Source organism: Prorops nasuta, unplaced genomic scaffold (genome assembly GCF_024137725.1).
Source record: "Prorops nasuta isolate Cenicafe-Biocafe unplaced genomic scaffold, Cenicafe_Pnas_1.2 PNAS00005, whole genome shotgun sequence".
Lineage (NCBI taxonomy): Eukaryota > Metazoa > Arthropoda > Insecta > Hymenoptera > Bethylidae > Prorops > Prorops nasuta.
In genome coordinates, this window is record NW_027116802.1 from 6,563,726 (window position 1) to 6,585,453 (window position 21,728).

Genomic DNA, 21,728 nt, shown 5'->3' on the forward strand with positions numbered 1-21,728 from the left:
AACCGCAGCACACGCTCAGCATCGGTTTTACCCATATCCATACACGACTCGACGATTCGTGTTAAATAATAGGGAAAGGGACTGGGAAAAAATATATGATAGCCAGGATATCTCGCGGAGATGGAAAGGAAGAGAGAATAAAAGTTGGATTTTCAGCACGAGGGCTATCCGCGTGCGAGGAATGCGTAGAGGGTTGTGCAGCAGCAGCGGGGGTGGTAGTAGGGGTTGAAAGAGGTTTTATGCGAGGGAAAACGCATACCTTTCCCCGGGACCGACGAGTCGTGGGTGTCTTTGATCGTGCTAGGAGAGAATCCCGGATCTCCCTTCCGCGAGGAAAGACTGCTGGTGGGTGTGTGTATATAGTTGGCAGACAGGAAAGTGGAGAGGATTTGTGTGTGGTGTGCGAGTGTATCCTGGAATACGAGAAGATCTAATCCCCTTTTAGAGAGACTCGACTCATGCCATATATTGAGATATGTCTTTGACGGGCGCGCCAGCCACGCTATTGGCTCGTCGTAATCTCGTATAAGTTGAGTCGCCTAGCCACAGCAGCCAGCACACACACACACATACACACACAGCGCGCGCGCGCGCGCGCGTACGCACACGGAAGCGCTAGATGTTACAGTTTTGGGTCCTGGGCGCTGGGCTAGGCTAGGACTAAGCAGGCGCTCTAGGTGTTTCGACTATATATATATAGCGCAGCATATAGGCTCGTTCGGAAGCGGAGGCCGCACGATGCAGCGACCCCTCCTCCCGTATAGACGAACGAGCGGTACGAGCCACGAGCCACGAGCTCGCCTGCGACTTGCGAGTCGAGTCCTGCGAGTCCTGCCTGCCTGCCACTTGCGAGCGAGCCCCTAGATTCCCCGATCGATACGGCAGATGCCTGACACCGCACCGTCGGCGCATGCCTCCCAAACCAAAACCACTCACCGGCTTCACAGGTTTCGCCGCTTTACTGCCAGAGGTCGCCTACCTCTCTCTCTCCAGCCCGGAAAGCCACACATTTCCTCTTTTCCTTCTTAGCCCTCTACTATGGAGTACGGCTGCTACTAATGTCATTACAGCTAATACACTTCATCCCCCTACGCCACACCCCAATAACACTCGCAATTTCCCCTAGCGATTATTAACCAAATTCTTCAATTATTTATTTGCTATGTTGGATTTTTTCCAAAATTCTGCTTTCATAATTTTTAACGGTAATAGCGATATACCGGTAAATCATTATTTCATTTGTGGAAACTCGATTTATTGTTGCACGTGTTATGCCTTTATGTGTAGTATATATAAATTTGCATGAATACCTCCACTTGGCACATACGAAGTAAAACAATGAGAGCCGGGAACTGCGAGATTTAACTAGAAATGCAAAATCCTATATTTGTCGAATATTATCTTGTTTAACTTATAGCAATCATCAGCTGTTGGCTGTATGTTTCTCACAGTAATTACACATAGAAATGTATACTTGATTTAAAATTATCTCGTAATTGGATTTTAGCATAAATAGGAAATGAACGTAAGAATCGACTGATTTTTTCTGTAAAAGGTACAATATATTGATGTTGTCGGTAAAATAATTGCTATAAAGATATAAGTGTACGATGATTTTTGACAATTTTCTCTTTTTAGACAAAGTGATTTGCGTAGTTTTGGTGGGTACGTAGGCAGTTATGGTAGGAGAGAAGCGCGCCGTAAGCAGGAAGCCAGCTCCGTTTCCTTTGTCTTCTGAGAAATCTGTCAGACCGCCATGACACTTATATCTAATTTTCACCGTGAGCTTAATTAACGGCCCGACATTACCTAATAAAGACAAAGGCATTCGAAAGGTACTCATGATTTATGCCTGTGCGTACATGTTCCTCGTTTATTCAAGTCCTGTACTTATCAGAGAACGCTCCAAAACGGATCTCCAAGGAAATAGCAAAGAAAATTAATTTATTTACCATATTATAACATTAAGATCCACGCTTCAAAATAATCAACATACACACATGTATAACAGATGTATAAAAGTTGTCCCTTTTAAATTTCACGCTTCATCGCGTTGTCCGAAGCTTTTTCGGCATGCATTGATTACTAAAAAGAGGTATATAAAATTTTGCCGAATTTAAATGTCGAAGAGCGAAAATTCGAGATAAGGAAGAAAGAGTCGTGCGTCACGACCCTCGTATCGCTTCTCGATCGAGACGATAATGTCTGCATGGGTGACGGAAGATACAGAAATTGATTAACATTGAATGACCGAGAGAGAAGAAACGTGTGTAAAATCGGAGCGCAAAGTGGCTAACAATAAGCTGGCTTTGTATGTATGATACGTATATATATATATATATATATATATATGCATAGGAAGGAGGCGAGCATGTTTTTTCCCGCCGTCCAGTTTTATCGTAATTGCCAGCTTTACGTAAGGCTGTTTGTACATGTGTTATCATGAAATACGGCGGTATTTGTACAATTGTTTGCTCCCCCGACGTACCGACGCCACCTTATGCGTGACCACGGGCGAAAAAATTCCGGACGGAGGTTTTTCGGCCTGGAACTAATTTATTGTCCACGCACACTCTGGCATCCTTATCGTGCGCGGCATATACCATAATAACGATGTGGATGTGCCTCGTGAACGGCAACGTGCTCGCGTATTAGTCAGTCTATACGCTTGTGTATCTTACTTATAGTACCGACCTAGTTGGTCCTGCGAGAGTATGGCTTCCAGTAATTCTGCCTTCGAATTATTAATCGTGGCCGCCGAACACGGGGCTCCGGGTCCTGTGATTATTCACGGGATTACGCTAGATCGCTACGAACGATTAGCCTCGTCGCGCGCTTCCATGCCCAACCCTTGCAATATGGATCACGGCTAACGGACGCAATTAGCCAAATCTCGTAAAACAAACTTTTTCCGCATTCGACCAAAGAACTGACAAAATCCACCCTATCTCCTCGCAACAGCCTCTGTCCAGGATAAAGCCAAACTTTCAATCTATTTAAGCCATTTTCAAGGAGAGCGATCATTAGTACCAATTACATTTCCACTTCATTATTTTTACTCTTCGATCGAAGAGGCTCCTCGGTGTTATTCGTATATGTAACTTTCAGTTGAACCACATGTATCCGTGTTACGTCAAATATTTAAGACTGATAAGGTGAAAGATATATATCCGAACGAGTCTGAGGTGGACACATCGGATAAGTAGAGAAATTCATCGTTGCTCGTTGCTCGGGGCTGCGAGTTGTGAAAAATATTCGTGTAATTATACGAGGAATTGTGCATGTCCACCTGTGTTTAATTAATAACGTTGTTGATTAACCTCAGCCTCTCTTCCCCTTTTTATTGCTATATTAGTTACCATACCCTCCATCGCGAAATTTCTTCTTGCAGCATTTTGCATTTTTTAAAAGTCTTTTATTAGCTCGTCGAGGCTCTTTCCAAGCGCGCTCGCGCGAGTTTCGATCTGTCCCTTAATCCTATTGGGCTTTACTCGCCTGGCGATACTTGTACGTTGCAGGAAAAACTCGATCGCCCGTAGAAAATTGTCCGAGCAATTTGTGATCTTTCACGATTCTCGCTGGGCCGAAGAAGCGAATCTCATTTGAGAGGGGCTCGACGTGCTAGACCATGTGACATAATCCTGTTGGACGCTTTCGGGCACTTTGTCCTGGTGCCTGGACGCGCGAGGACACGGATCCCGGGGGAGGAGGCTGAGTTTCCTAAATACAAAAAACATGCACGAACAATAGGACCACCGGATGACCTAGAAATACACGTCCTGGGCGATATGCTTTTCTAAGGACTCTTTACTTTTTTCAGCCTGAAAGGATCGCGGCATATAGGCACCGTTATTTCGCCAGAGCGATTCATCCAGAAAACTTGTAATGCAGTAACCGCCCGTAAGGCTTATTATTATATGTCTTTCATATACTTTGTAGGTTATAATATGACATCTAATATACCTACGCCTCTTGAGAGAATATTACATTTGTTTTGTATACATTCAAAACAAATATTTCTCGATTAAAGAATGATATTATACACACGTGTAACAAGATTCGTTATTTAAAAATTGAATCAACGATACTTTCACCATATATTATAGAGATTTTCCGATATCTGTATACATGCATATATAGCACAAGCGGATGGAAAAGGTATTTCGTGTCTGTTGTTGAATAAAGGAGCGTTAATCAATATAATAGGGTAAAGGATAGTGAATGCCTGAGACGCGTGAGAAAGGATAGGAAATGATTCTGCGGGGTAAAGAAAAAGCACGCGTTTTGTGGGATTATGTCCAGAGCATAAGGGGAAAATATAGGAGACGGAAGGATAAGTGGTGCGTGTCCCGATTCAGTGCATGGACCATCGTCATCGGCAGGATCAGGTCGAAGGCATCGTTGCAGGACGCAGGTCCTTTCGAGTTTTCTCGGCCAGGAAGAAGAATGAAGCCCGAATCCTTTTCGAATCGGGGACAGGGGCCAGCTGCAAAAACCCTCTAGACTCACCTTGGCCGTTCCTATACCCTCGGGAAAGGATAGCAGGGCTGGCTATGGGGTGGGATCGTTCAGACGGGAGGGGGACAAATCTTTTTTTATATCTTAGAGATCCTGGCCGATCATTTTTTTCCAACCCTTTTTACTCATCGTAAGAACTGCGGGCTCCCCTTTTGCGTCGAGGCCCGAGAACCCTACGAGGGCCAGGGGCCACAGGGGTTAAAGCCTTCTTCTCTCTCTCTCTCTCTCTCTCTCTCATACACCTTTACTCCTTTCCTACGGGATCATCCCGCTATCTCGAGCTCTACTGTGCGTGAACACGCCTGTTCTACACACGCGAGAACCACCTATATGAAATCTTCTGAAAGGATGCATGGGCTACTCTCCGGGAAATCTTGCAATCGTCGATCTGCGCACAATTCGAACAAAGCTCCTGCGAAGCCTTCCTCCTCCCAGGATTATCATCTGTGATTCAGTCCTGCTGGTACAGTGAATCATTTAAAATACGTGGGACGTCACCACTCTCAAGCCAATTCACACTTTTACATCCGTCATATAATTGCTTTCATCGACTTTGAAACGCAGACACCATGAAGACTTACGAACGATATACCCTCGCTTTTTCTCAGTCTTCATTTTTACCAAAGTTTTCGTAAATATCAGTCATTCGTGCACCAATACTTTAAAACGTGCAAGATAGGTGTTGAGAGGATGCCAGTTGTGCGAGTATGAGGTAGATCATTAGGTAATTGATGAAACATTTCCTGGAACGAGACAAGCATCTTTTTGCAAAGAGCAACAGCGCCTAACAGTGTATCGGTAATTTATTAAATAACGAAATTTAACGGCGCTTCAACTTTCTATAGTTAACTGGAGGCCGCTTATTATCGTAGATCGAATTCGCGTGCGATAGCCGGAGAACCTGCAAGCGCACGTGAGGATGATAACGGGTGTCCCACTACGATGGGTGATCGCGTCTATTATGGTTCGAACCGAGAACTACAATTTCAGACGAATATTACTCGCTAATGTACCTCTGAGGAATAAATACGCAATTTACATCGTAACGTGCTATTTACCCTCTGCATCCAAATTAACACGATGATTTCTAGCTGTAATTAAAAAACGCCCCTTTTCATAGAAATACTTGCCACTCTAAACAGTAGTTAATTTATTTATTTTTTATTAAATAAATGCATCTATAATTTCTAAATCGTTCAGGATTTATTAGCATATCTGTTCGATTGATTCCAATATAAATGTATAAGCAAAAAAAATTACATCTATCGGGGATATTGCAATATTTGATATTCCTGCATGGAAGTGCCAATGGTATGTATACTTATAAATTTAACTAGACATGTATTAAAATATAAAAAGGTGAATATAATTAAGTCGCAAAGAGAGCTATAGTAGTGGCAGTCGACAATTAATTACCTTTGTGGGAATAATATAAGAGAGGAAGCTAGTGTAGAGCTTTGTAACGAGTCACGTGTTTCTGGCGAAACGTATAACTTTTCAACGAGTCATTCCCGTAAAAGATCGAAAAACACTTTCACTCGTCGGCTCCTGCACGACAAAGTCCGCTGGGAACTTGATTTATGGTATCGCTCGCCAACTCTTGCTTCGTCTCTGCGATAGATGCCTAATTGACGCTTGCAGGCTGCTTAATTATTCGTACGTGCTGGAGATAATTAGAATAATTGCTCTTCTTCGGCCTAATGACGAGAAACATCCACCCGCATCGAAAGTTCTTCCACCTCAGGCAAATCTATCGATCATAACATATTATTATGGTCAATAAATAAAAATGTTGTTTTTTTATTAATAAAAGAATAGAAATTTCCACTTATTATTTTATCAAAACAATCTTTCCAAATTTCAATCGATCGTGCACGTGATATTTAGTTTAAGAACAGAAACCGATCGATTGGCCTTACAGAAATTTTTGTATAGTAATTTTGCAATTAAATGTTTTTTTATAAAGAGGATTAAATATTTTTATGATTTTGTTTGGTACCAGGACAGAGTATCTACCAGGTTTATCAAACGAGAGAAAGTTGGTAAAAGTACCGTAAGAATTGGTGGTGTAGAGCACAGGGGGAAGTAATGTTTAATAAAATTTCTGAGTTGGCGAGTAAGGGGGAGGAGGAAGAGGCACAAGAGGAGAATGGAAAATATCTTGGCATGCTTCTTTATTGTTGTCGGTACCATGCACGAGGCACAATCTCGTACGATCAGCAGTGGTGTCTGTTTACGTTTTTCACGGACAGTACGTGTTCAGAAGGTCTGGTTGAGGTATTGACCGGTGGCCCTCTTGGTACAGCACGGTACCAAGGCCCCCTCTGAGGTTGCACCGGGTGTATGGCCATCCGTGCTGGCTGGCACCAACTATCGAACAAACTGACCAGTAGTCACGATATCCCCAACTACCCTGTGCCAAAACCTTCACCCTTTTAACCCTCTTTCTCGCAACAAACTTAGGAGTACTGTTACCTTTCAGACTTTTCCCTTCTATATTTTTAATTCTTCCCTCAAAGAATTAAACATATAGAGTTTTTTTTTAATACTTATATAAAACCTTATACAATCTCCATTTTAAAAATTTGAAGCTTCAATCATGCTTATATTACAATTTTGGTTTAATTGTATAATTGCAGGCTTTTAATGACAATGAAAATTACAAGATTAATCGATCGATACTTAAAACGAAAAATTGATTGAATTTGTTTCGAAGGGTGCTGAAGGATTCTCATTTTAAAGGCCGGAAGTTCGAATGTTCTGCACAGTTTACCGATTTATTTTTATCAGTTTTATGTTCGACAGGGAAAGGCCAGCCGGAAATACCGGACAGCGTCTTTAAGTAACTTTCGGGGTTGGATGAATAATCGGAAATTTCAAGTTTGGGGGATGCCTGGATTTTCTGAAACTAGGAAGGAGTCGGGGCTGGTGTTACAGAAATAGTCAACGGAGAGCTGCTGCTTCGTGCAGTACGTGCAACCCCTGCAGCGCGATGCCTCAAGGCTATTTTCATATCCTCCTTTCCATAGTCACGTATGCCTAAAACTTGAAATTGCTGACCCACGCGATCCAAGCTGGCCTATTCTGTACACACAATCAAGTACTAAAATTTTATAGATCTATGTTTAAAGATAATACGTGCAATGACAATAATTGCATGTTATTCGTAATACGTAATATTTTAAAAATTCCATTTATATTTCAATAATATTTTTATGCTTTAAATGTTTATTGATTTCTCTCGATGCTGCTTCAAAACTCTGGCTGAAATTATTTTATCGAGATAAATATATACACGAGTAAATTGTTTTTAGTCCATTTTAAAATCATTGAAGATAGAAATTGATTCAGCGAAAAGCATCGACGAATTTTCAGATAACCAGTATTTATTAGTGAGCTTTTCTCAACGTTCTTCCCGCGATTATATCTCCCTGTGCGGGCAATTTTAGTTTTTTGCTTGCCTGGCGTTCTCGTTAGGGAAAGCATGACGAAAAAAGCGGGAGGAGATTCCCGAACTGAGGATTTCTCACGATTTCCTGAAATCCTCAGCTGCTACTTGTAAAAAATCAAGCTAGCTCGGGGAATTTTGCACTAAAAAATGCCGCGTGTTTCTTGCAGTTTAGCTAACGTTCCCACGAGTGTTTCCCCTCTCCAAAATTTAACGTATTTTGTAATCATCGAGATTACTGGGTAAAATAATTAAAAATAAATATTAGAATTTCCATACATATTGATTTTGTACAATCATATATAATTTTTAAAATACCATTAAAAGTTTTAAATTAAAATGAAAATTGTAAAAAAAAAATCATTACACCAGTATAACAAATGTTTACGTATATCACCGTAGCAACCGTTAGCCAAAGTAAAATATAATAGAATAGCTGTGATATGGTAAGTGCTGAAGGTGCTGGCTTGTTGAAATTAAGATAAATAGAAGAGTAAAGATGATTTGTTTTTTTTATGTGAAAAAGCTTCATATTCGGTAATGAAAGTATATATATATATATCGATCGATTTTTGACATCGGCTGCATCCTTCTCCCCCAATTCTATCTTCTGGCTCTCCCGGTCCACGTGCGTTCGTCATTTGAATACGGCCACCACCCCCTCTCCACCAATGCTCTCCCCTATTATGTGTAAATTGTATTATTTTTACCCCAAATACATTTCGCCCCTGAGCTCCGTCGTCTGCGAGGTCAACAGGTCAAATTGCACATGTCCACCAAAACTCACCCCCGGTACCGAAGTAGGGGGTAGTTCCATTTCCCGAAAGTCACGTATATTCGCACTTACCTTATATACGGTTGTTGACTTGCATTCCCTTTGCTGCCGCGAGGTTAGGGGAGAGAACAGGAGCGAAAAGGAAGAAAGAAGGAGGGGGATGGGGGAGGGGAGTATTCATCCCATTTGCGACCACTAGTAAAACCGGGATAAAACGACAAATACAATTTGCCACCCATTCTTTATACGGTAATTGGCAATTCTTTTTTCCGTCAATGTATTCAAAGTCGCGTATACGCAAATCTTTATATATCCGTAGAGTCATTAATTATTTCACCACTCTCCGCACTAAATTGTAACTTGACATATCGGCGAACCATAAATTATTTCCTATAATATTTTTCTGATAAGAATTTTCAATTTTTTTTTCTTACAGATTTTACCCTCCTTCTCTCCATAAATATATTTTCTTTCGCGTCATTTCGTCTTTGATTTTTTTCCCGATAGCTTGTTTACATATCATGAAAAGAGTATTTTTTTTTTTCGTATAATCATAAATATTTTCTATACGTATATAGAAATCAGGTTAACCGTGTATGATTTAGGAATTAACGGTTCTTGCCAGCAAGCCCGAGACTGCTCAGGCTTCTTTTTCCTATGACACACGCTCTTTGGCGAATTCTACTTCTTTCTCTCAAGGTATACGCATAAATCTTCGATTTAAAAGCGGCTGGCATCGAATTTCACGTGAGTAATTTTATAACCGTAAATCGACCTTTCAACGATGCCCTTGGCAAGAAAAAGAGACGCGAACGGGTGCATCGGTGAAAAAGCTGGCTATAGCAAAAAGTACGAAGAAGCCGGTTCAGCTTTTTTTCGCTGGTGTAAGGGCAAAAACTCTGTGTATAAATCGTATGCAAAGAGCGGCCTGGCCCTTAATTTAGTTAATTTAGATTTTATCCGTTGGCCCAGAAGAAGCTTGGAAAAAGCTGAGGAAAAACAGGCCGGTCGGGTGCCGAAGGGGTGAGAAGGGGTCGAAACTACCCCTTGCATTATTATATACTTATTTAAGTTCACCGCTCGAGGGTCCGCGAACGGGCCGTTTTTTCAGTGACCCGCGCCTTTTTTTCTCCCATGCATCCTCTCCCCGCTTCGTCTCTCGTGCCGATTTGCATCTTCAATGCTTCTCTCCATCCCCACCCCTCTCCGCAAGACTCCTCCACTGACCCTTTTCAGTCCGCGGCTTTATTATAATCGGTGTGAAATGATAACCGATCGCTACCCCACAAGAGATACGGCACGACGTTGCTTTTTTATCCCCCCTTGCAAAAACAAAACACGTGCAGCCAGAAATCCGCCAGGTGTTTTCTAAGAGGAAAAAATTTACGGTTTTAAAATCACGCGAGAAATTATTATGCCTCGCTGAGTAAGAAACTTGATTTCGTTCATTCTTTCAGCCTGCTCCTCACCCTTGCTTGATTTCTCAACCATATAGTTGTTCATCTGTTTTGTCTATATTTTTTTGCCTCTATTTTTTGTATAGCTTCTCACCAAGTTCGTTGACCTCTGAGATGGAAAAATGAAATTTATCATAAACTACGAGTTTTTGCTGATATAAAAATGCTAGTGCGCAGCAGATATTAGAATAAAATTATTAGCAAGAGTAAGCTGGATTATGCCAGTGAACGATTCATAAATACGGTCATTAGGAAAATTATCGATGACACCAGTGGGGGTCCGATCAATTGTATTTTTTTTCCGGGAGCATATCGGACGATTGAAGAAAAAATAAGGAAAAAAATCGCTTTGGAGGGCCAACAAACGCGAGGGTGCAAATCACGCGCGGTTCGGTGTGGTAACTTTTTCGGTGTTTGGTCATTTCTGGTGCCACCCTCTTTTTTGACCGTTTGACCATATGGACTCACCCACCCTCCCCCGATCGATAGATTTTTCGCGATGAATGAGATTCATGAAAATGCTCCTGGCCATGAATGGCTAAAATGGTCACAGCTCCTCGTTTGGCTTAGTCAAATTACGTCAGCTCGGTCTCTCTGGCGTAATGACACGTTAAGCCTGCCCGCTGGGGGACTTTCCGAGAGAACGGAAAGTCTGTCGAATGGAAAAAGTCCTTTTCTACCGAGACCTTTTCTCTTATTACTGATAAACCGTGTGCATATATATATATATATGTCCCAGAAATAATGAAGGCAAACTTATACCAAGTTATTTCTTTTTCCAAAACCTCTAGAAGAACGTAGCTTACTAGCTTCAAAGAATGTAATAAATTCCAGCACACCAAGCTCCATTAAAATGAGTCACTTTGTATAATTAAATAAAGTGGCAAAAGCGTCAAAGTGTTTTTTCTCAAGGTGTCGGGATTCAAAATACTATAACCGTAGAATTGATCGTTCGAGTGAAATACAAGAATCAATATAGCTCGATGCTATAAGTAAGAGACAGGAGAATCAACTATATTAACATTTTAATAAAGATATTTTTTTGATTGGAAGGAGAAAGTATTGATCGTTTTGTTGATCAGTTTGGTAATAGTAGCTAAGCTTCCACCCCCTTCGCACTTCCCCCACCCTTCCAGTGCATATGGCCAACGAGTAAGAGGGGTCTGTCATCTTGCAGCTTGCGCAATGATTGCTGTGAGGACCAGGAGTCTTCGGACTCCATTAGTGACGAGTGTGAATCGCCTTTTGCTTCCGGTGCGAACGTTAACCCCATGCATTAGTCACGAGTAATCGCTTAGCGGGGATCCTCCATCGATACACCAGGGATGCTCGGCCATTGTTGCCCAAGACCTCTTGTTTTTCGTGAGTTATCGCTTTCCGTTACGTGATCCCGACAATGCTTTTTCCAAGTAAAACTGCTTCATATAGATACATGGACAGACATTCAAAAAACCTTGTCTTTCTTCGCAACAAAATCTCACGACCTACCACTTTTTTAGAGCTTCATTCTTTCGAGAAACTTATATACACACAGTGAAAGAAAAATTATTCTGTGATCAGGAAAATATTGAAATTCTAAAGCAATATTCATAATTAAAAAAACTTTATATAGATTATAGAAGAATATATAATTAATCGAAGAAAGCCTGTTAACGAAGCTGCCATGGAACTTGTTGTACGAAGATGTTGCAGAAGATTTTTTTCTGGGATATCGCATCACGCTACATTGGTCCCTTTATTTTCCTCCCGATGGACACGAGAGCGTGAGAGGTGCTTTTTCGTTACCCATCCTGGTTCTTTCTTGTCGGTTACGATGGTGGCCGTTTTTTTCTCATACTGTTTGCAAAGGGTTAGATTACTTGTCAGGGTGAGACACGGAGAGCTCTTTTCCGAACCTATGCTAAATAGGGGTGCTGGTGGAAAAAAAAATATTAATAGCCTCCCAGCCTCCGAAGCTACCCCCTCCTTCTAACCTTTGGCAGCTACCACCCAATCGACTGCTACCCTCATGAGCAGCCCTCGTGTGGTAAGATACACCCATGATAGCCAAAGCGTGGCTACACTCTGGCCAACGACTTTTTCTCCAGCAGTAACGCACGTGCGCATAAAAAATGTAGAAACCTCATTAATTCGATTTCGGAAGCATCGCTTGCCACACACAAATTAATTCGAATAATTAACTTTAGAGCACTGGCAGTTATATTAGCGCAATTATTCCTATATAACATTAGGGCGGGGGTGAGTATTATAAACAAGACCGATCAACCGATCCACTCTTCAGGGTGCAAGAACCGAAGCAAAGGGGTTATAAAGACTAGCTTTGATCTCTCGCGTCGAGCTGGGTGTACGGTCAGCGTGAAAAAGGTCGAGCCATTTCATTATTTTCGACATTAACTAATTATTCTCGACCACGCAGAGTAATTAATCTCTGCGGAGACTGCGGGGATCCTTCGACGGTCACACTGACAAATGCAATTTTTTCGCTGAATCGCCTCCAGCTTCTCGCTAATTCGACCGATGGCTCAGAACTGGAACGGTGCCATTTCTCAAAGTATAATATGTATCGTCTTATCGATTGGAGGGTCCTATCCCAACAGAGAATCGATAGAATCGATTGTCACGTTATTTTGTATCCTAAAAGAAGAAATGAAAATTAAGGAATACATCGTGCAGAGGGCAGAGCGTAACATACAAAGATAAATAATATATTTTTAGAAAAAGCAAGGGCCTCGACGTTGCGATACAATTAATGGATTTGGAATAAGGAATTATATGGAAGAGACGAGGCAAAGAGTGTAGGATCATCATTGCGCAAGCTGCGAGATGACGGGCCCCCATGCCTGCCAGCCATATGCAATGTTGTAGGGGGTGGTGGACTACTTCTATATAGGTGATAGATATAATGGGACGCACATGTGGGAGCGAAGCGAACGCGCAACCGACTGCGAGAGAACCCTTTCAGCTTAGACTGCCGGACAGACGGACCAGGTCCGACACCCCCATAGAAATCCCTGACTGTGTTAAGCTTGCGCAACAAAACAACAGCTGCGACTCTCCTGTGACAAGCGTGGATCTCGTCAAAACAACATCCCAACCCCTTCTACCCTCACTCCCGAAATAGCCCAAGCTTCCCCTCGCACTCTCCTCTCCTGGACCACCGCCGAGCAAAACTCGATTGACCTTTAAACTCTCTTCATTCGCGTAAATCCCCATAATTTTTATCCTCGTCACGTTCTCTTCTTTCTCATTTTATTCATCACGATCTTTCAGCAATCTATATACTTAAGCAGTAATATATATCAGTATTTCATCCCACGTAGCTTTATTCTTGAATCGAGCCTTTTAAAAATAACTGGATATCTTTCTCTAGTTTTCGTTTCTTCCGATATGTACGAATTAATCTACTCAGTTTGTCATCAGGCTTGACTGTAGATTGTAGCCAAGCGAATCAAGGACTCTCGAGTCTATAGAAGGAAGAGACACTGGCTCTCCTTAACTTCCGGTGACACGTTAATTACTCTCCACTTCCAACGATCTAGATTTCATTCTTTTCTCCGCTTAGGATCCGTGCCGCGATAGCGGAAACGCGATCCTCACCTGGTCAGTTCACACGGCCAGAGATTTCCGCGACTCCAAAGTGTATTTTCACAAGGAGCTCGAGTTGAATCGGCTAATCAGTTAGATTCCTGTCTAAATGGAAAACATTCGTAGTTGTGTATATACACAGATATAGAGATTTGTTGACAAAAAAAAAGATTAAACTCATTCATCCTTGTTTGTAATACCCACTCCACGAGTCTTAATATCAAAATAACATAATAAACAATTATATATAAATAGATAAAACATTTAAACGATAACAACGTTGACAATCCGATGTTTGGAACAGTGAGAACTTGCTCGAGCACACCATGGCCGTATGAATCGTGGATACGGTGGGGAAAATGAGGTATAAGTATATATATATATAAGTAGTAGCTCCCTGCTCTTACACCTGGTGCAAGAATGACCTTAACGGATCAGCAGGTCCTCCGCGGTCTCACCTTCCTCTTTACGGCGCTTCTGCTGGAACCCACGCCAGCTTGGCCTACCACGGAGCGATACTCGTATTCGGAGCGTCGGTACACAGCGTCGGCAGTAGCGCGTTAATTATGAAGCGCTTCCGGCGATCTAGATTTCATTCTTTCCTCCGCTTAGGCAGCGGGAAATGATAATAGGTACGTGACCCATGTGGTCAGTTCACACGAGAAACGAGAGTACCTCCCCGCCCCCCCCTCCCCCATTCCATACTAACGCGCGCGCCGAAGAAAAGTCCCAACCCAAGTGGCAGGAGCACGCGAGCCGAGCTACTTCACCGTGAAACTTTCCTTGTGTCTGTTTCTGGCCATTCACGCCACGTGAATCGCTCGCGTACTTACACCAAGACGCGAGCGTGTGTTCCTCTATACGTTATTGGTATTTCTGCGCTTCCGTGGACTCTAAGCTAGTTTATCCACGCGTGGTGTAGGTGTGCAGGGGGCGCACGTATACGGGTAATGGTGCACGGGTCGTAGTGTAGGTGTGTATGGATCTATTAGCGCATGTGTGTGCGCGCGCGAACGGCAGCGTTTCGACTTCCACAATGCGCCTTGTACTCTCCCACACTCAGGGAGTCTCACGCCCTCACATCCTTCTCCTCTATACTCCGACTCTACTCGACTTCGGCTTTGGCTTCTTCCAGTCGCGCAGCGCGGCCGCCGAGGACCCAAAGTGCGCGCGAGCGCCACTCGCGCGAGAGGCCGTTTCACGTGCATAATCCGAACGGCTAACCTTTCCCCCACCATTGCATCACCTACCCCCTCCTCTTCATCTTTTCCCCAGAAACCCTCGCGATCCAACGCTCGCTGCTAACTCACACGCCGCCTTGTCCTCCAGTTGCGACTCTTTCTGGATCGAATAAGAAAATGTATCCTTCTACCTGTTAACAATTTTTTTTTATTATGATTGTTTCGATTGACCTTTATTTAGCCTATGGAACTTTTAATCGAACGAAATAGTATTTAATATTTTCTATCAAGAAAGTATATTTGATTTGAAGAAACCAACCAAGGGAGCAGTGTTCACCTTGCAACGAAGATGGACAATAATTATAACGTTGATGCAATTAAAATTCTTTCTGGATCAAACGAGAAAATGGATCGGTGTATTCGTTAAAAATTGATTTATTTTTTCATTCACATTTCATCGATCAAGACATCCGTCTATTAAATGAAATAAAGAAATAATAATTATTACTCTTGATAAAAAATGTAAATATAAGAGAAGATTTGGTTAAGCGAGATATAAACCCAAGGAGCAGCGTGCACCTTGCAACGAAGATGGACAATAATTAACGTTAATGTAATGGAAAATATGGCGTTGTGGAGGACGAAGCGAGCGTAGCTAGATGACAGATAAGAAATGCCATGGAATGCTCGGTCTCGCTCGTCGTCGCTCCTGTGGCGTGCTATATGTATATGTACATACATATACATAGTTAAACTATATACGGCTTAGCCTGCATACACACATGCAGCACTAGCCTATTGGGTTCCGGTCACTCGCGCTCTTTTTACCAAACTGCTATGATTCCCAGCTGCTTTCTCACCTACATTGTAACGGGTGACTCGCAAACTTTCGCACCACTAATCTCAGTCACGTGCATTATTCCCAGCGAAACGGACAGTTTATCGCGACTTTCGCGACGAGCTAAGTGTGTCAAAAACAATAGACTCCGCTGATGACTAATCATCCTGTAATTGAAGAACGGGCCTTCGTCATTATACGTCTCTGTCCCGAACTGTCCCTTCCCACTTTGCTGATAATTACGTCTGTGCAAATGACCACCTTGACGAGAGAAAAATGTGCTTCGACGGGTCACATGGAATCTGTCGAATCAGTATATATAAATCCATTTATCGAACGCCAGGGGCCAGTACGGGGGGAGACAATATTTTACGCGATAAAACTAATGAGAGACGATAGCGAAGAAAAATACTCATACAAATCTAATTGGGTTGTCTCTGATGGGCGCTGCAGATTTCTCGACAAACTTTCATTCTTCTCTCATCGCGACTTTGCGGCGTTATTGCGATATCGATGATTGGTCAACGCTGGATAAAAACGTCTGCGGCGATCGTTGAAAAAATCAACACATAAATTAGCAAGAGGTAAAGAAGTAAGGAAGGAAAGGCGAGAGTCGGAGTTGTGTTGCATGGGTAGGAAAGTGCCATTATTCCGCGTAACGAGCGCCTCATCGTGGATACTTACGGCGTGGTTACTTTATTAAGGGCATTCCTGACCCCGTGGCACGACCTATACGAATACGCGATGAAAAATCTGCGACGCACAGAGAAAGTCTCGATGCATCTGTGAGAAACTAGCCCTGCCTGCCTGCTTGCTTGTCTGTCGAGTCGACTGCCTTGCCTACTACTTACCGACATTCTCTCTCTCTCTCTCTCTCTCTTTATCTCCTACTCTACCAAACTCAGCGATCTATTAGGTATATAACTCTTTGTCTGCTTTTTCCTAATCTGAATTTCCATCATCACAAAAATACACATTTTTTAATGTACAGTACTCTCAAATTTCATTCACACCCTTACAAGCTTTTAACCTTTTCTTTTCTTAAATATTTCTTATCTCTGAGATAAAGAATATGGACAATTGTAGTAACATGAAAATACAACATATTCTAGATCGAATAAAATGTTTATTTTTTGTTATATATATATTTAGAGAAAGAAAGAAAGGATAAATAGGTTGTATTTAATTTTGTATTTTTTTTTCTTAGAGCAATAATTACTAGTTTTTACTTAATGGAAGTATTGGAAGGCTTTTGGGTAGACGGCTTTATTGTTGAAACGAAGGTGGTTCGTGTAGTAGCTAGCTGTTGTTCCCAGGAGTGCATGATTTTGTTGTAAGCTTTGCACAAGGGTTAATGCAATGTTTGGGAGCTTGAGCTCTCCCCAAGCTACGCAAGACTCGGCGTCCGTGCCTTCGACAATGAACGGGTCCACTTTAAAACAAAGCATCCTATCAGATAAAATGCTTTTTCAATACGAGAAGAGTCGCATGAGGGCTGTCCACTGCAGACTGATGCCACTGTACGATTAACTTCAAACAGCTCATACGTCCAGCATTATAATTCTCTGTTAAAAGAATATTCCTTTTTTTCTTTGCCTTTATTTACCCGCTCTCTCTCTCTCTCTCTCTCTCTCTCTCTCTCTTGTCCCCCTCTCTCGACTTACCGCCACAGAAAGCAAAAGATTATCGCATCCTGTACAAACAGACCGGACAGGAAATGTAAAATCATTTGTAAACTGGAAGAAAGAAGCGTTGGAAAGCGTCGTGTTTCGAGATTTTCGATATATATATATATACGTACCATTGACTCTAATTAACCCATTAGCCTGATTAAATTCACGTATTATTATCGATCGAGAGTCATTAAATAATTAGCCAAGTTTAAGCGGTGTTGATCTTAATTGAGGAAAATCTTATTCGCGAAAGTTTTAAGTGAGAAAAAGGTCGGCACAGGCAGTTCTTAAGGCGACGACGATAAATTTCACGATCAACCACCTGTAGATGACTATGCTAATTAGCGTTGTAACGTCATAATGAAAGAGGGGAGATGGAGAAGAAGGTATAGGACGTACTTAGAAGTGGTTGGCTGGAGAGGGACAGTGGCACAAGGAGGGGGAAAGAGGGGGGGGGGGGGGTATTGAGAACGCGGAGCTTATTTTTCGTTGCAGCTTCGTCCTTGAAGACTCCAAGATTAATCTTCGAACTAGATAAAGGAAATTCCTCGTCTCTCGTCCACTTTGCATTCCCCTACCACCTCGATCGTGGCAAATGCACAGTCTCTCGTGAACAAAAAATCCCAGAATGTTTATACCGTCAGATAATGTACGCAAATATCGTAAAGATAAGCTCGTTGAGGCGGATGAAAACAGGGGCCCCCGAGTACAAAAATCTCTAGGAAAAGCGAGGACGGCGTGATTTCACGATTAGCGTAATGTGAAAAGATAAAAATTATATTCTTCGAAATCTCGACGATTCTCTTCTATTCTTGCACAGCCAATAATATAAAACGAAGAAAGTTTTGATTGCTAGAACAGTCATCGATCATCGGTGCTCGAGGCTTTTGAAAAGTAGGTAATAAAAAGCAAGAGATCGTTTTAAGTGGTCAAGAAAACTCAAGAGCACGTTTTGAGAAAAGCGATCGTTGGACAGTACGCGCGATTCCCGGCTTTGGGTGGTCCCAAGACGAGTGTACTAATCCCAACTGGTATTATAGCAACCACGACTGTGTGTGTCCCGGGGACTTAAGGACCGCGCCCTTTTGTCGCGCCCCGTGAAAATCCAGTCACGATCCTCTTCTTACAGTTCGTACTGTACTGCATCGGCCTAGGACGATCCGGGCGTGAAACGATCGATCGATGATTCGTCACGGACCGCTTCACGCAGTCTTGCAACGCGTCTAAGGTCAAGATTATTCTTCCTTCCATTCTTAACAGGCTCTTCGATTCCTCCCAGTCTCATCAAAATATCATCAAGCTTGCATAACGGATAGCCCTGCCAATTTTGCAAGATAAATAATGTACCTCGATTTGAGCAATATGTTATTTCCATTTAACTTGATTGATTTTTTTTATAGTTTAACGATTGTTTCTAATTTCTCTCTGTCAGTCGAATAACTTGTCAAATATTTCAATAATTATACGTGTTCTTCCATTGATGAAACGATAAGTGAGATGACATGAACCAGTTTGGAATAGGTTTTCCTGGAGCGTTTATAAGGTCAAGATTATGCGTTCTCCTATTCTTACCAGAGCGTTCTACTTCCTATAGACTCTAGTACTATATGTATATGTTTGATACAACCCTGCTGCCGACTTAAGGTGCTTCGAGAACCTGTTTGCATAATGATAATTTCGTAGGAACGCCTGGTCTCTCTTATCAACAATGACTAATTAATATTATATTTTGGGTTTAATCATTTGAATAATTCTCAGCTATTAGATTACATTTCATTTTTGGCTAGAAACGACAGTCGTCTTGCACCGATTGGTCCAATAGAGTTTTTTAGTCTTTGATAGAAACACGAGGTCAGAGTGCAAGGGGATAAAGAAGACCGAAGGTTCCCATGGATCGAAAAGTACGAGAGGGATCAATATTTGAAAAGTTCTCTGGTTTCAATTGGAAAACTAGTGGCGAGAGAGAAGGACTCGAGAGTAGAGAGGAAGAAACTTGAGGAAAGGGGGTCCGAGACAAAGATTCGAAGGGGGGAGGTGAGGGGCCTTACCAGATAGAGGGAGAGCTAAAAAACTGCCTGTCCTAACGGATTCTGGGATAGCAAAGGACTTGGGCAAGGGATCGAGAAACACCGGGATATTTCAAGTATTGCGGTACTTTCGCCCTTCAAATGAACCATAAGCGTCCTCCTCCACTCTCCTTCTCCAAAATTCTTCATCATTTTTCTGATACTTTAATTTTGTAATTAAAGAAGTATCAGTGATATTTTCTGCTCGCTTCAGTTGTTCGTTTAAAATAAAATTCTACTTCTTCAACATAACAATTTCACTGTCAGTAGAAACATAAATCAAATAGAGTTTTAAACTGAAAAGGTCATTTTAGGAAATCCACAGAATATATTAATATTTATAAACTATAAATAAATAATTCAAAACAAGAATGAAAAGGATAAGGAGCACGTGGGTTTCTATTTTCCTTTAAAGAATCTTGGTAAAACCTTAGATATATTATTATTATTAGATTTTTATAGATTGTTTGGTTGCTGGTTCCCAAGTACTTACTGAAAAAGGAAGAAAAAAAAAATGATGAGATTCATATTTTGTGATGGTCACGCGCTAGCAAAACGTTTCTCTGGAACGCAGCTTTCAACGGTTAAGTGAGGCAAATGGAGGGTCGGAGAGCATCGTGGTCAGGGATTTTACTTGACTTTCACTTAACACTCTGTGCAAGGGATCCTCTTGTTGTAACTCTTGTGCATTACGCAGTGCTAGACAAATGTCATTAGATTGTGCATCTCCAACGCTTGTTTTTCATCGGCACCAACACCACTGAAACTCTATACTGGTGAAATCCCAAGCCCGCAAGGACCATACTCATTTGGCAACGTATCATCTTCTTCGGAATAACCAGCGTTACGTCAGGCCATTTTAGTTTAGAAATCCCTCGCTGTCCACAATAATTCAATCCTAACATCCCAACTAAGAAACATTACGTCTCTAGTTATTCATAGCGTAGAATTCCATTGATGAAATTTTGGTTTAAAACGTCCCGATTTGTATGAGCCGAAGAGAATCGGAAGAAAGAGGCCGAAAACTGGGGGAAAATATTGCTGAAGCCTTGAATGACCGAGGTTTCCGTGGAACCGTCGGAATACGCGTTGTTTGCTGAGATAAGGCCACAGGTGGGGCCCAATGGACAGTGCCAGTATTTCATCTTTCGCCACACGGCCGACATCCTTAAGTTTTTAAATTCCAGTTTGCTCAGTGATAAGAACGGACCTCGTGACGCGAGAAGAACAAGCAAGCAACGCTTCATATGTAGACCATTCGTAACCAAACGGAGAATTTATAACCACCTTTCTATCATTCACAAACACGAGCCCGGCTACTCCCGATAAGGCGAAAAACGAAAATTTACCTCTCGTATGCTACGTAATAAACTTGTGGCTTTTAAATATATTTTCCAAAAGCACAACAAATATTAAGCGCTCTCGTGAAAAATGTGGGATTTTTTAACGAGGCAGAGCTCGGTATCTGCGTTTGGTCTACTAATATTGTTATTACAAACATGGTATATTATATTGGTTGAGTGTATTTTTAATGATTGATATTTTTCCCGATGGAATACGAAAAGAAAGAGGTAGGGGGAGTTGTAGGTTGTGAGGGATGTAGGGGTAATAGGGGTTTTATCGTAATTTGAAGAAAAGTTGTGTTAACGGGCGTGTAGAGCAGACTCGAGAAGCACGTTACTCGGGCCGTGCATCATAACGACGACTGCATGTTTCGCGAAGATCGGCTTATGACTATCGATCTCCATTACACGAACTGATTGCCTTCGAACCCGAGCTGCTTATTCGCCAAGGTGGGCGCACACACGAGAACTCGCTACGTTCAGTCACGTATAGCAAATGTAACCGTGGACTCTGAGAAATCCTGCTTGAGAAGACTCATCATTTTCCGTATAGATCCTCCACCCTACTCATACTATATCTATATAATATACATATATATAGTGTATACATGCATTTATTTCCTCGAGACAAATCAGACAAATAAGAGAAACTACTGAAACAATTTGAGAGAACATTGAAACATTTTGCTAATTATTCGCCAATTCAATTCAAGAATTTTTAAGAACACTGCTGATAAGATCCGATAATAAGATTGCAATACAGAGAATAATAATGTACATGGCTTGCTCCCTTAAAACTATCAACTCGAGCATGGTCTTGTGCACTTATTTTCTCAATGGAAGA